The following is a 16,133-nucleotide window of genomic DNA, read 5'->3' on the forward strand; positions in this document are numbered from 1 at the left end:
AGAGCGAGGATAGAGCTCTTGAGCGTTTTCAAAAGTTTTCCCCACCAAAGTTTATTGGGGGACCCGACCCTGACGTCGCCGAGAAATGGCTGGAGAAGATGGTTGATATATTCGCGGCTTTACACTACCCGGACGAACGGCAGGTCACTTTTGCCGTGTTTCAACTGGAAGGAGCTGCCCGTTCCTGGTGGAACGTAATTAGGCAGAAATGGGAGCGAGAGCAGACACCGAGGACATGGGTGAACTTTATACGAGAGTTTAATGCCAAGTTTTTCCCTCCTCTAGTCCAGGAGAGGAAGGAAGACGAGTTTATCCGGCTCCGGCAAGGGGCTCAGACTGTGGCGGAGTATGAGAGCCAGTTTACCCGCCTGTCCAAATTTGCGCCTGAATTAATCATGACTGAGCAAAGACGAGTGAGGCGCTTCATTCAGGGCTTGAACGTTGAGATCCAGAAGGACCTCGCGGCGGCTCAAATTACCACGTTTAGCGAGGCTATGGAAAAAGCCCAACGAGTTGAGAGTGCACGGCTTCAGGTCCGAAACTTTCAGGCTAAGAAGCGTGGATTTCCTGGGAGTACGTCTGGACAAGGTGAGAAGAGCACTCCCTCCAAGTTTGGACGAGGAACTGGAGGTGGTCGTCATTCTGGACCAGGCAGAGGGACTCCGTTCAGGGGCGGCCAAGCTGGGCGAGGGCAAAGGGGAAACACCCAGAGTGGCTCGGTTTCGGCACCTCGTGGTCCCTGTGGGCACTGCGGAAAGACAAACCACACCGAGGACAATTGCTGGAGGAAACTGGGGAAATGTCTGCGGTGTGGAAGTGCGGACCATCAGCTGGCTACATGTCCGGTCCTGAAACAAGACGGAAAGGGGAGCCAACTACCGTCGAGGACCAATACTGGATCGGCCAAGGGAGACGGATCCAAACCAAAAGTTCCGGCTAGGGTATATTCCTTAGAGCCCCACCAGATCCCAGAGTCTTCCGAGGTGGTGGAAGGTACGATCCCTATTTTCCACCGTTTTGCCAAAGTTTTAATTGATCCTGGTGCCACTCATTCGTTTGTTAACCCTGATTTCATGTGTGGCATCGATATAAAACCTGCTAGCTTACCATATGACTTAGAGGTTAGTACACCTACGGGGAATCAACGTTTGGTGACTAGTATGGTTTATAAGGATTGTGATGTATGGGTAGGTGAGCGGAGGTTTTTAGGAGACCTGATTAGCTTGTCCATTAAGGGGTACGACGTGATTTTGGGTATGGACTGGTTAGCTAAGTATAACGCCCAACTGGACTGTAAAACGAAAATAGTTGAATTTCGCATTCCTGGCGAGGCAACCTTAAGGTTAGATATAAGGGGTAGGTTAGCCTCATCTGCTCTCATTTCGGGCATTCGAGCTAGGAAACTGGTAAGTAGAGGGGCACAAGGCTATTTGGCCTTTCTAATTAATACCCCAGCGGGTAAGTTAAAAGTGGAAGACGTGGCTGTAGTGAGGGAATTTCCGGATGTGTTTCCTGATGAGTTAGTAGCCTTACCTCCGGAAAGAGAGATAGAATTCCGTATAGATCTTTTACCTGGAACCGCACCTATCTCCAAAACCCCTTACCGAATGGCGCCTGCGGAACTTAAAGAGCTTAAGTTGCAATTGCTAGACCTTTTGGAGCGGGGATTCATTCACGAGAGTGAGTCTCCTTGGGGAGCTCCGGTCCTATTTGTGAAGAAAAAGGACGGAACGTTGAGGATGTGTATTGATTATAGGGGGTTGAACAACGTTACGATCAAGAACAAGTATCCACTGCCCCACATTGACGAGTTGTTTGACCAGCTGCAAGGAGCAGTGGTCTTCTCGAAGTTGGACCTCCGACAGGGATACTATCAGTTATTGATAAAGAAGGAGGACATTCCGAAAACTGCCTTCAACTCGAGATACGGGCATTACGAGTTCGCCGTTATGCCCTTTGGATTGACTAATGCTCCCGCCGCCTTCATGGACCTAATGCATAGGGTTTTCAAACCCTACCTGGACCGATTTGTCGTGGTGTTCATTGACGACATTTTGGTCTACTCTAAGTCACGCGAGGAGCATGAGGAGCACTTGAGAGTGGTGTTGCAGACATTGAAGGAACATCAGCTATACGCCAAGTTCAGTAAATGTGAGTTCTGGTTGGAGAAAGTGGCATTTCTAGGGCACGTGATCTCTCATGAACGTATTGCAGTGGACCCGGCGAAGGTTGAAGCTGTGACCAATTGGAAGAGGCCAGAAACCCCCACGGAGATTCGCAGCTTTCTAGGGCTAACTGGGTATTACCGAAGGTTCATTAAAGATTTCTCCAAGTTAGCCGGACCATTAACTGACTTGACGAAGAAGCATGGCCAGTTTATCTGGAGCGGCCGATGCCAAACGAGTTTTCAGGAATTAAAGAAAAGATTGACCATGGCTCCGGTACTGGTCTTGCCAAATGGAGTGGACGGGTTTGCAGTATATGCGGACGCGTCGCGAGAGGGATTGGGGTGTGTTTTGATGCAGAACCGAAATGTGATAGCTTTCGCCTCTAGGAAATTGAAGCTTCACGAGCAGAACTACCCGACTCACGACCTAGAATTAGCCGCTGTTGTGTTTGCTTTGAAAAAGTGGAGGCACTACCTATATGGGGTGACCTTCGAAGTGTTTTCGGATCACAAGAGTGTTAGGTACCTTTTCTCCCAGAAGGAACTGAATATGAGACAACGGCGATGGATGGAATTCTTGGAAGATTACGATTGTACAATCAACTACCATCCGGGAAAGGCAAATGTGGTAGCAGATGCCTTGAGTCGTAAAGTGCAAGTGGCAGGGCTAATGATCAAGGAATGGGATTTGCTAGAATTCGTGTGCGAGTGGAAACCCTGTCTTGGGAGCCATAAGGTGATATTTGGCAATATTAGGGTTACATCCACTCTACTGGAACGTATAAAAGAGGCGCAAGGCAATGATTTGATGGTGCGGAAGTGGAGAGAGAAAGTGGAAAAGGGAGAAACTACGGACTTCAATTTGAGTCCTGAGGGTCTTCTGAAGTATCGGAACCGAATTGTAGTACCAAAGGACGAGTCATTAAAAGCAGAAATTCTGGAGGAAGCTCATCGGTCCAAGTATACAATCCATCCAGGTAGCAGCAAGATGTATCAAGACCTAAAAGGGACCTATTGGTGGGATAATATGAAGAGGGAAATAGCTCAATACGTGCAGAAATGTCTTATTTGCCAGCAAGTGAAGGCAGAGCATCAAAAACCATCGGGTCTATTACAACCCTTGGAGATACCCGAGTGGAAGTGGGAAAACATCACTATGGACTTCGTTTTAGGTTTACCAAGGACGCAAAGGGGACACGATGCCGTTTGGGTGATCGTTGATCGATTAACCAAATCGGCCCATTTCTTGCCGGTGAACATGAAGTATTCAATGGATCAGTTGGCCCGACTGTACATGGACGAAGTAGTAAGACTACACGGTGTTCCTGTGAGCATCGTTTCCGATCGGGATCCACGGTTCGTATCACGATTTTGGCAGAAATTCCAAGAAACCCTGGGGACGAAACTCAATTTGAGCACAACCTATCACCCTCAGACGGATGGCCAGTCAGAACGGACGATTCAAACTCTCGAGGACATGCTACGAACTTGCATTCTGGACTTTGGAGGCAGTTGGGGTCAGCACATGACCTCGGTGGAGTTCGCGTACAACAATAGCTTTCATTCGTCGATTCAAATGGCTCCGTACGAAGCTCTCTACGGACGCAAGTGCCGCTCACCGATTTACTGGGATGAAGTTGGCGAAAAGAAGGCACTGGACCTGACAACTATTCCGTGGATGGAAGAGGCTCATGAGAAGGTCAAGTTGATACGACAACGACTTCAAACAGCTCAAAGTCGACAAAAGAGCTACGCGGATAATCGAAGGAAAGACTTGGAGTTTGAAGTTGGAGACTACGTATTTCTCAAGATCACACCCTTACGAAGTCTGACAATGGGGAAAGGAAAGAAGCTTCAACCGCGGTACGTCGGACCCTACAAGATCCTTCAGAGGGTTGGAGCGGTCGCGTATCGATTGGAACTGCCATCCAGTCTCTCTCGAATCCACGATGTATTTCACGTCTCGATGCTAAAGAAGTACCATCCTGACCCATCTCATGTTTTACAACCGGAAGATATCGAAGTAGATGAATCACTGGCCTATGAAGAGAAACCGGTTCAAGTACTCGATCGAAAAGTCAAAGAGCTCAGAAACAAGAAGATTCCGCTAGTGAAAGTGCTATGGAGAAACCACGGAGTGGAGGAAGCTACATGGGAGATGGAAGAGGAAATGCGAAAGAAATACCCAAACCTTTTCGGGAATTAAGGTGAGAAATTTCGAGGACGAAATTCTTTTAAGGAGGGGAGAGTGTGAGAGCCCGTAAAACCCTAATATTTTTCCTAGGGTTATTTCCCCTTTTAATTGCATAATTTTGCATTTTCTGGCTTAGAAATATTTTTTTTGAGAGGATTTTATGAGCATTTATAGTTTTAAGATGATTTTTCTAGCACTGGAGAATTTTTAGAAAATTAAGAGTAAATAGTGGACGTGGGACCCACTAGTGCGAAAAGTTCAGAAAAATTCGGCCAATAAGGTTAAGTTTCGGATACTGTGTATAATTTATCGGGTGTTAAGAGATAAGTGGAGTGTGTGAAGTGATTGATGTGAGAGAGAAAAGAAGGATAGGAATGCATTTAATAAGGTGCCATGTGTCACAATCTCATTGGTTGTGACTTAAGAAGTACTATTCACCTTTTGACATTTTTTTGACCTTTTGACCCAAGGAATTAAATATCCAAAATTTCACCAAAATTCACCATTTTCTTACCTCTTGTTGGCCGGCCACCTTGAGCAAGGAAGGAAGGAACTTTCTTCAACATTCAAGCTTCTACTTGGAGCAAATCAACCAAAACCATTGGTTACATCCAATTCCACTCCATAAAACTCTTCCTTCTAGTGATAGTAAGTTGTTTGGTGAACTTTGTTTGAAGGCCTAAGGTGGTCAACATCTCTCTCTCTCTTGGTTCTTGGTAAGTGAAGCTTGAAACACCTTACTATCTCTAATGATGCTTATTTTGTGCTTAATGGAGGCATGAGAGGAGTAAAATGTGATTTATTTCTTGATTTGGCTTGATATGGTGAAGTTTTCATTTTATTGAGAATTTTTCTGGTTTAATATGAAATGAAGGTTGTGGCTTTGCATGATGAATGGTATTGGTTGATAATGACTCTATGAGGTGTATTGGATAGGAAAATGCAACTAAATTTGGATTTGGATGGAAAATTGGAAAGTTAGGGTTCTTGAAGCCCCAATTCTGTCCGGTTTTAGATCACTGTGTTAGAGGCCGAATTTGACTTTGCTCAAAACATAAAAGTTGTAGGTATTGATGTGATGGAGATGCCTGTAAAATTTTAGGTCATTTGGATTAATGTGGAATGAGATATGACGCAATTACTGTAGCTGTTCTGCTTTGAGCAGAATGCGAAAACTGCGATAGTAATTGGCCATTTTGACTGGAATTGGTTTGGATTTTGGAGTTGGTGTCTTCTGATGAAATGTAGCTGAGTGTCTTAGCTAACATATGCCTTTGGAATTTCGGCATTTGGACTTGTAAGGACTGAGATATACCGATTACAGTTTTTTGTGTTTTACGAACCTGTTTTAGGAATTCTGGGTTAGTATTTGGCATAGTTGACCTAGTTGTGTTACGAACTGGATTGAGTGACCTTCTACATTGTTTTAGCCCTGTTTCATAGCTTCGAAACGGTGGGTCTTACACCCCCAACCGATAATTGTAATGAGAGTTGTGCCATTACCGCATAATGAGTGTAAAACAGTTTTCTATATGGGGGCCATGGCTAAGGCCATTTTCGAATTTCTGGGTTGCTTTTATGCACACTTATGTATATGAAACCCTATTGGGGTTGTGTTTAGCGTTGCTATATGACTCGTTATCGAGTCTCATTGTATGTGTTATATGTTCTAGGGCTTGAAGGTAGTGCACGACGGCTTGGTGATCGTGGTACATGAAATACCACTTACTTACTTGGTGAGTATACTACTCACTTACTTGTTATAATGTGGCTTTGTGCTATGTGTATTTGATGCCTTGAAGGCTTACTTGGTTATTGGAAATGATTGAGGTGAGGGTGTACTTGATCGCCCTCACCCCTTGTGATTTTGGTTATGGCTACTGATTGTTTTACTGAAATACTGCACTGGGTATATGAGATACTGCATTCCGTTCATGGAAACTGATTTGGTGTCGTTGGACGAGTATCCAATGGCTTTACTGCATTTATGAGCTCAACCCCGTATGGTAGTTAATTGGATCGAGCCGGCGAGGGCTTGGTCGTGAAAATTATCATGCCACGGGGACTGTACTGGGGAACCTTGTGGTAATGAGACCCTTGGTTCCGGTAAACTCGAGTATTACCAAAATATTACTGAATGGAGTGCGGGCCCGGTTGGGGTATGTTGGGTGGAAGGAAGTGGAAGTAAAGTGTGGTCTACGGTTTGATACTTTTGACATTGACGGAGGGTCAATGAGGTTGGATCAAGATTGCAAGCGTGGAAATGGGCTCTTGAGAGCCGACCGTATCCTTTTACCGTTTTGCTTCATTGCTTATTTGAGCACTTTAAATGAAAGTTCATTCTTATATGACTTTGATTGCTTATTGGGTGGTATACCACTGGGCTTTAGCTCATTCCGTGTTATTTGTTTTCCTTACAGGCAAATGAACACTTTTGGAAAGGTTATGATAGTTGAATGCAAGTCGAGCTCATGTATATGTATTTTGAATAGCTCCTTGAGGGTGAAAACCCTAAGTACTTTGATTCCACCAATGTTTGGTGTGTAATTGGCTATTTGGATATGTATGAACTAAATGGATACTTTGGTAGGCCGTTTGGCTTGTAAATGTTGATTTCCAATGTATATATATGTTTGGTTGATGTTTGGATTGATTTCGGATCGATACGACTTCAAACGAAAACGGGAAAAAAATTTTGCCGAGCGTGAACAGTGGCGAATCCGGCCAGAAACTGGCCGGATTGCAGGGCGGATTGCCTGGGGGAAAAATGGAACCCGGCCAGTTGCTCTCGGCCGGGTATCCGGCCAGACAATCCGGCCGGATCTTGGCCGGATTGCCGGCCGGACTGTGATGGAAGGAAAAAAAAAAAGAGTTTTGAGTTTTGGCTTGTTTGCGCGCAACGGTATGTTCCGGATAGTAATAGAACGACGTAAAACGTACTGTTAGTCCTGGCGAGAGCTGGGCAGGCAGTCCGCTAACCCCTCTGGTTCGCCTTAGGGGAAGGTGGGGCTGTCACAGGTGGTATCAGAGCCTAAGTTTGAATTAACCTGGGTGTAATAGAAGTGCTTGACTTGAGGGTTTTATTGATTATGGTTTTAAGGTTATTCATGTTATTTATTCCTTTGCTATAGGATGGATGCCAGTGGTGACCCGAGTGACCGTCCGGCGGGAGATCGTCCTCGTAGCACGTTGCCGCCGATTAGGTATCAACTTAGGCAGAAGGGAGCCGTGGTCCGTTGGAGCCCGGCCAGCCGCGTTCGACAGTGTGAGTGTCGTAGCAACTTTGCCTACCCAAATACACTAGTTTTGTCGGTGGCAAAGGAACGCGAGGAGTTTGCTAAGGAAAATACTAAGCTTGAAGCTGCGGTTGCTACCTTGGAGGCTGAGGTGGCTCAGGCGAAGGCGACCAATGACAAGCAAGCCGCACGTATCATGGAGCTTGAGTATGATGTGAATGAGGCGGAGGACCGAGTTAATGACTTATGTGATCAACTCAGGGATGGTCGCGAGCGTGAGGTCAAGCGAGCTCGCAAAGTGAGGGGTCGTGCTGAGGCGATACTTAACCTATGCGACGATGGACTCGAGGAGTCTAGCGATGAGGCCTCGTATGCTGGGGCCGAGGCTAGGGAGGAATCTACCCCATCGCCTGGGTCTCAGACCCCGGCAACCGACTAAGCTATGATATCTAGGCACCTTTTGGGCTAGTGGTGGTTTTTGAATGTACATAGGGATAGGGATAGAGCCTTAGCTAACCGTTTTGGATGTAGAGTTAGCTACGTGTAAATCTCTTTTGATAGGCCTATCCTCAGGTGGATCTTTTGTGTATGTACGTGCTTTGGCCGTACTTGACTGACTGCTTGTATATATGTTTGGCTTGTATATATGTGTGCTTTTGATCTTGTTTGAAATGCATCGTTATGTGCTAAGTGAAAGTTTATTTGTTACTTATATGCTTTGTTATTGCTTTGGTTCAGTACTTTTGCCTAGACCAAGTATACCTTATGGAAGGAACGCGAAGTGGTCGGGGACGTGGGCGCGGTATTAGGCAACCCACACCAGTTAGGGAAACGGGGGAAGCTTCTACTGGACCGAATCCTGAACCCCAAATAGACCCTAATGTGCAAATAGCTGCTGCTATGCAGCAAATGACCAACCTACTTGCACAGGTAGTGCAACAACAGGGCCAAAACCCAAACCCTAACCCCGGAAATCCTGGTAACCACGTTGAGAGCGAGGATAGAGCTCTCGAACGTTTTCAAAAGTTTTCCCCACCAAAGTTTATTGGGGGACCCGACCCTGACGTCGCCGAGAAGTGGCTTGAGAAAATGGTTGATATATTCGCGGCCCTACACTACCCGGACGAACGGCAGGTCACTTTTGCCGTTTTTCAACTCGAGGGAGCTGCCCGTTCCTGGTGGAACGTAATTAGGCAGAAATGGGAGCGTGAGCAGACTCCGAGGACGTGGGTGAACTTCATCCGGGAATTTAATGCCAAGTTTTTCCCTCCTCTAGTCCAGGAGAGGAAGGAGGACGAGTTTATTCGGCTCCGGCAAGGGGCTCAGACGGTGGCGGAGTACGAGAGCCAGTTTACCCGCCTGTCCAAATTCGCGCCTGAATTAATCATGACCGAGCAACGACGCGTGAGGCGCTTTATTCAGGGCTTGAATGTTGAGATCCAGAAGGACCTCGCGGCGGCTCAAATTACCACGTTTAGCGAGGCAATGGAAAAAGCCCAACGGGTTGAGAGTGCACGGCTTTAGGTCCGAAATTTCCAAGCCAAGAAGCGTGGCTTTCCTGGGAGTACTTCGGGACAGGGTGAGAGGAGCACTCCCTCCAAAATTGGACGAGGCATGGGTGGTGGTCAACAGTCCGGATCTGGCAGAGGGACTCCGTTCAGGGGTGGTCAAGCTGGGCGAGGACCGAAGGGAAACACCCAGAGTGGCTCGGCTTCGGCATCTCGTGGTCCCTGTGGGCACTGCGGAAAGACAAACCACACCGAGGACAATTGCTGGAGGAAACTGGGGAAATGTCTGCGGTGTGGAAGTGCGGACCATCAGCTGGCTACATGTCCGGTCCTGAAACAAGACGGAAAGGGGAGCCAACTCCCGTCGAGAACCAATACTGGACCGGCTAAGGGAGACGGATCCAAACCAAAAGTTCCGGCTAGGGTATATTCCTTAGAGCCCCACCAGATCCCAGAGTCTTCCGAGGTCGTAGAAGGTACGATCCCTATTTTCCACCGCTTTGCCAAAGTTTTAATTGATCCTGGTGCCACTCATTCGTTTGTTAACCCTGATTTCATGTGTGGCATCGATATAAAACCTGCTAGCTTACCATATGACTTAGAGGTTAGTACACCTACGGGGAATCAACGTTTGGTGACTAGTATGGTTTATAAGGATTGTGATGTATGGGTAGGTGAGCGGAGGTTTTTAGGAGACCTGATTAGCTTGTCCATTAAGGGGTACGACGTGATTTTGGGTATGGACTGGTTAGCTAAGTATAACGCCCAACTGGACTGTAAAACGAAAATAGTTGAATTTCGCATTCCTGGCGAGGCAACCTTAAGGTTAGATATAAGGGGTAGGTTAGCCTCATCTGCTCTCATTTCGGGCATTCGAGCTAGGAAACTGGTAAGTAGAGGGGCGCAAGGCTATTTGGCCTTTCTAATTAATACCCCAGCGGGTAAGTTAAAAGTGGAAGACGTGGCTGTAGTGAGGGAATTTCCGGATGTGTTTCCTGATGAGTTAGTAGCCTTACCTCCGGAAAGAGAGATAGAATTCCGTATAGATCTTTTACCTGGAACCGCACCTATCTCCAAAACCCCTTACCGAATGGCGCCTGCGGAACTTAAAGAGCTTAAGTTGCAATTGCTAGACCTTTTGGAGCGGGGATTCATTCACGAGAGTGAGTCTCCTTGGGGAGCTCCGGTCCTATTTGTGAAGAAAAAGGACGGAACGTTGAGGATGTGTATTGATTATAGGGGGTTGAACAACGTTACGATCAAGAACAAGTATCCACTGCCCCACATTGACGAGTTGTTTGACCAGCTGCAAGGAGCAGTGGTCTTCTCGAAGTTGGACCTCCGACAGGGATACTATCAGTTATTGATAAAGAAGGAGGACATTCCGAAAACTGCCTTCAACTCGAGATACGGGCATTACGAGTTCGCCGTTATGCCCTTTGGATTGACTAATGCTCCCGCCGCCTTCATGGACCTAATGCATAGGGTTTTCAAACCCTACCTGGACCGATTTGTCGTGGTGTTCATTGACGACATTTTGGTCTACTCTAAGTCACGCGAGGAGCATGAGGAGCACTTGAGAGTGGTGTTGCAGACATTGAAGGAACATCAGCTATACGCCAAGTTCAGTAAATGTGAGTTCTGGTTGGAGAAAGTGGCATTTCTAGGGCACGTGATCTCTCATGAACGTATTGCAGTGGACCCGGCGAAGGTTGAAGCTGTGACCAATTGGAAGAGGCCAGAAACCCCCACGGAGATTCGCAGCTTTCTAGGGCTAACTGGGTATTACCGAAGGTTCATTAAAGATTTCTCCAAGTTAGCCGGACCATTAACTGACTTGACGAAGAAGCATGGCCAGTTTATCTGGAGCGGCCGATGCCAAACGAGTTTTCAGGAATTAAAGAAAAGATTGACCATGGCTCCGGTACTGGTCTTGCCAAATGGAGTGGACGGGTTTGCAGTATATGCGGACGCGTCGCGAGAGGGATTGGGGTGTGTTTTGATGCAGAACCGAAATGTGATAGCTTTCGCCTCTAGGAAATTGAAGCTTCACGAGCAGAACTACCCGACTCACGACCTAGAATTAGCCGCTGTTGTGTTTGCTTTGAAAAAGTGGAGGCACTACCTATATGGGGTGACCTTCGAAGTGTTTTCGGATCACAAGAGTGTTAGGTACCTTTTCTCCCAGAAGGAACTGAATATGAGACAACGGCGATGGATGGAATTCTTGGAAGATTACGATTGTACAATCAACTACCATCCGGGAAAGGCAAATGTGGTAGCAGATGCCTTGAGTCGTAAAGTGCAAGTGGCAGGGCTAATGATCAAGGAATGGGATTTGCTAGAATTCGTGTGCGAGTGGAAACCCTGTCTTGGGAGCCATAAGGTGATATTTGGCAATATTAGGGTTACATCCACTCTACTGGAACGTATAAAAGAGGCGCAAGGCAATGATTTGATGGTGCGGAAGTGGAGAGAGAAAGTGGAAAAGGGAGAAACTACGGACTTCAATTTGAGTCCTGAGGGTCTTCTGAAGTATCGGAACCGAATTGTAGTACCAAAGGACGAGTCATTAAAAGCAGAAATTCTGGAGGAAGCTCATCGGTCCAAGTATACAATCCATCCAGGTAGCAGCAAGATGTATCAAGACCTAAAAGGGACCTATTGGTGGGATAATATGAAGAGGGCTGGTTCGTACATTATTTGAGCACCCTAAAAGCACCACTTACCATCCAAAATACTGACCAGAACTCAGCAAAAACAACAGCTCAAAAAAAAAAAAAGTTCTAGTTTCGGGTAGAGTTTTTCTAAGATTTGCAAATTTCTGCTTTGTGTCTTGTTACTTGCTTATAGGGTAATTAATTCTGGAATTTTTGAGAGTTTGAGTTGTTTTAAGAACTTCGAGAAGGAAAATTGAGAGTGAGTGTGTTTCCTTGAGTGATACACGAGTGCTTGCACGGTAGATACACTTGTTTTGCAGGTTGACAATATGTCTCAAGAGGGGAACATGCCTGAGCCGTCTGAAACCGACGTGTCACTCAAACTGGTGCTCCAAGCTCTTCAAAAACAAGTGGAGAGACAAGAATTTGTGACGACACAACTATCCGACAGGTTGGTTGCCATTGAGATGCGAGGTACTGGAGATATTCCCAATAGGGCTTCAAGTGCTAAGAGTGTTGAGCATGATGCAGATGATGAGGGGTATCATTCTAACACCTCATTCCGATCAAGGAAAAGCCACAGGGAAGCGAGAGAAGGTCGAGACCGACCTAGGAGAACCGATGACAATCTTGGTTCCATCAAGACTAAGATGCCTACCTTTCATGGAAAAAATGATCCTGAAGCTTATTTGGATTGGGTTAGGCGAGTTGAGCAAGTGTTTGAAGTCCACAACTACTCTGAAGAGAAAAAGGTGAAACTTGCGGCTATTGAATTTCAAGATTATGCATCCATTTGGTGGGAGCAAGTATGTGCCATAAGAAGGAGAAATAGGAAACCACCAATTGACACTTGGGCTGAAATGAAGCAAGTGATGAGGAAACGATTTGTACCCTTCCATTATACCACGGACTTGTACAATCGGCTCCAACGACTCACTCAAGGTTCTAATTCGGTTGATGAGTACCACAAACAAATGGAGATAGCGATGATAAGTGTGAGGCCCCAGTCCGTTCGCAAGTCGATATTAGGGTTATTTGATATTCGGTATAGAAAAATCAGGGTTTTATGACTAGGAAGGAAACCCTAATTCGGTTGAGCTTGAAAATCCTAGTTTACGTATTATGATTATAAGGTCAAGTTATAATTTATATTCGGTATTCCAGTGTGTGCCTTGACATAGGTAAATATAGGATTTTTTTTAATTACAAAGGTTTAGTAAGTTTGAATGATTAGCAAACCTCTAGTGTTACTATATTAGAAAACTTAAGTGGAGTTTTATTTATCGCCCGCCTTTTTCCACATTTTCTTTATTAGAAAAGTTCCCCAGATAATCTTTATGAGTAAATATAGTTTTTAGATGATTTTTCTAGTATCGGTTAGATTTTGAGAAATTAAGAATATATATTGGACGTGGGACCCACTAGTGCGAAAAGTTCGGAAAAATTCGGCCAATTAGGTTAAATTCCGGATGCTGTGTGAAATTTATCGGGTGTTAAGAGATAAGTAGAGAGTGTGAATTGATTGATGTGAGAGGAAAAGAAAAGATAAGATTGCATTTATGAGAGTGACAAGTGTCACTATATCATTGGATTTGACTTATGGAGCACTATTCATTTTTTTGACTTTTGACCCATTTGATTAAATATCTTTAAAATTCACAAAAAAATTACCATTTCTTACCTCTTGTTGGCCGGCCACCTTGAGCTCAAGAAGGGAGAAAACCTCTTCAAGTTTTCATTTCATCTTGCTCCAATTCAACAACTCAACCAACTAAACTTGATTTCACTACATAAAATCCCTTTAGTTAGTGCTAGTGAGTGATTTGGTGAAGCTTTCTTGGAGAGCTAAGGTGTCCTACAACTTCCCCTCTCTTATTTACTAGGTAAGTGATGCTTAAACTTTCTCCTATACTTAATGATGGTTAATTTGTGCCTAATGTGGGCTAAAGTGATGGATTATGTGAATTATTTCTTGATTTGTGATGAATTGGTGAAGTTTTAATATTTTTGAGGAATTTTCTGGTTTAATATGAATGTGTTGTTGTGGTCATCTATGATGGTTGATAATGGGGGGGAAAGACTCTAGTAGGTGTGAATTAGTGATAATTGCAACCAATTTTGGGTTTGGATTGAATTGTGGAAAGTTAGGGTTTTATCACCCCTTATTCTGTCTGGTTTTGGATCATAGTGTTATAGGCCGAATTGGACTTTGCTTAAAACATGAAAGTTGTAGGAATTGATGTGCTGGAGGTGCCTGTAAAATTTCAGGTCATTTGGATTAGTGTAGAGTGAGATATGTCAATTTTACTGTGGCTGTTCTGGGTTGATCAGGATGGCAGAACTGCGTTTGTATTTGGCTATTTTGACTGGAATTACTTTGGATTTGGATGTTTGTGTCTTCTGATGAAATATAGAGGAATGTCTTAGATACCATATGCCTTTGGAATCAATGCATTTGGACTTGTATAGACTGAGTTGGACTCATTACAGTATTATGTGATTTGCAAACCTGTTTTGGTAATTCTGGTTTCGTATTTTGCATATTTGACCTAGTTGTGCTAGGATTTGGACTGAGTTTCCTTCTATATTGTTGTAACCCTGTTTCTTAGCTTCGAAACGGTGGGTATTACACCCCCATCCGATAACCGTAGTGAATTTGGTGCCATTACCGCATATTGAGGCCAAATACGGTTTGTGATCCTGTTTTGCGATTCTGGTATAGTGTCTTGCATTTTTTACCTTGTTACATTCAAAATTGGACAAAGTTTCCTTCTTCAACATTGTAGCCCCTTAAGTCCTGGATATTCCTGTAAATTTTCAGGTTAAACGGATTAGTATATCCTGAGCTATAAACGAAATACTCAGACCTGTTTTGACCGTCAAATTCTGTTATGTTTTTTTTGGAAAGTTTATGACTGGAACTTTGGCTTCACATTTGACTGGGTTACAAGCTGTTTGGGCTTGCGACCGAAACACCAAACTTATAGCCCTATATCAGAGCTTTCTAACGCCCTTGGAATTTCATGAATCGGATTTATAAAACCTGAGATATAGCCGAGCAAACAAGGCCTGCCCGTGAAAATGACCATTTTCTGGTCAGATCTGTTTTGGTCCTGATGACCAATTTCCGTTCCGAATTTGGATTGCCGACCTTCATCAAAGTTGTTCCATTTGGAATGAACCATCTAACTGCCATTTTTCAGTTCTTTTGACCATGTGTAGCATAGAAAACAGTTTGCACTCAAAACTGACCATTTGTGCATTGGCCAGATTTCGTAAGTGATTGTGTTTGGTTCATTTGGGACTGAAACCTCCTGTTTCAGTTCTGGGTGTCTTCATAACAGTTGTTGTTCATCCTTTAAGCTTCGATATGGTTTCTCATACGCCTTAATCCGATATTCGTAGCTCAACTTATGAGTAAACTAGAAATGAGTGTCAAATCTGCCGTTTCCGCTAACGGCCGTTTCCGTTTCCGTTTTCTTCATATTTACGAGCGCGCGTGTCGTTTTGCCGTTTTACTTGTTTTAGGCACGATAGTAGCCGTTTGCGATATTATGTGACACAATCTTCTATTTCAGACGGTGGTGAGCTGGGGCGGAACTGGTGGGGCCCACTACTAGCTGTTCATTTCGATCCGACTTCGTACTTTTGCTATTTCAATTTCTGAGTAAGTATTCAGGCCAGTTTGGTGTGTTTTCTTTGCTATGTGTTTGAGATATGTGAAAAGGGTACTTAGGCGAGGGTGTACTTTATCGCACTCGACCTAAACCCTAATTTGAATGTATAATTGTACTTGGCATATGTATATGAACCTTTTGGAACCAAAACCCTTGAGCTTGTGGCTCGGGGCGACTTTCGAGTAAAGTTTGTGAAGTTTGCAAAGTTTGTGAGTTCGTGGGCTCGATCTAAGACCTGTATGGACTATTCGAGCCGGTTAGGGCTTGGTCGAAGTCAGTCCAACTTAGTCTGAGGTCACCAAGTTTGTAGGTTCATGTTATGAACCAATTTTGTGAATCCGGTTCACCGAGAAGGTGACCAAGTTTGTGACCCGAGCTTGTGACTCAAGCTCAAGTTTGTGATTTCGTTCGCCCGGGCAAGTTTGTGAGGTGACTGGCCAGTGAGGGTGATAAGGTGTCGGTGGGTGTACAAGTGAAGTTCTACGGACCATTGAGTGTGGTCGACGGAGTGTCGGCAGGAGATCACGCGTGGCATATGAATTGGCTTTGGAGTCACCTGTATCCTTATTATGTGATGTTACTTTTCTGCTTTTGCTTTACTCTTATTGTGTGATGGTTGCTACGTGAAATTTATGCTTTCGCCCCTGTTTACTTACTAAGCATATAGCTTACCCCTTTCCTTTTGTTTTCC

This window comes from Coffea arabica, chromosome 2c (genome assembly GCF_036785885.1).
Source record: "Coffea arabica cultivar ET-39 chromosome 2c, Coffea Arabica ET-39 HiFi, whole genome shotgun sequence".
Lineage (NCBI taxonomy): Eukaryota > Viridiplantae > Streptophyta > Magnoliopsida > Gentianales > Rubiaceae > Coffea > Coffea arabica.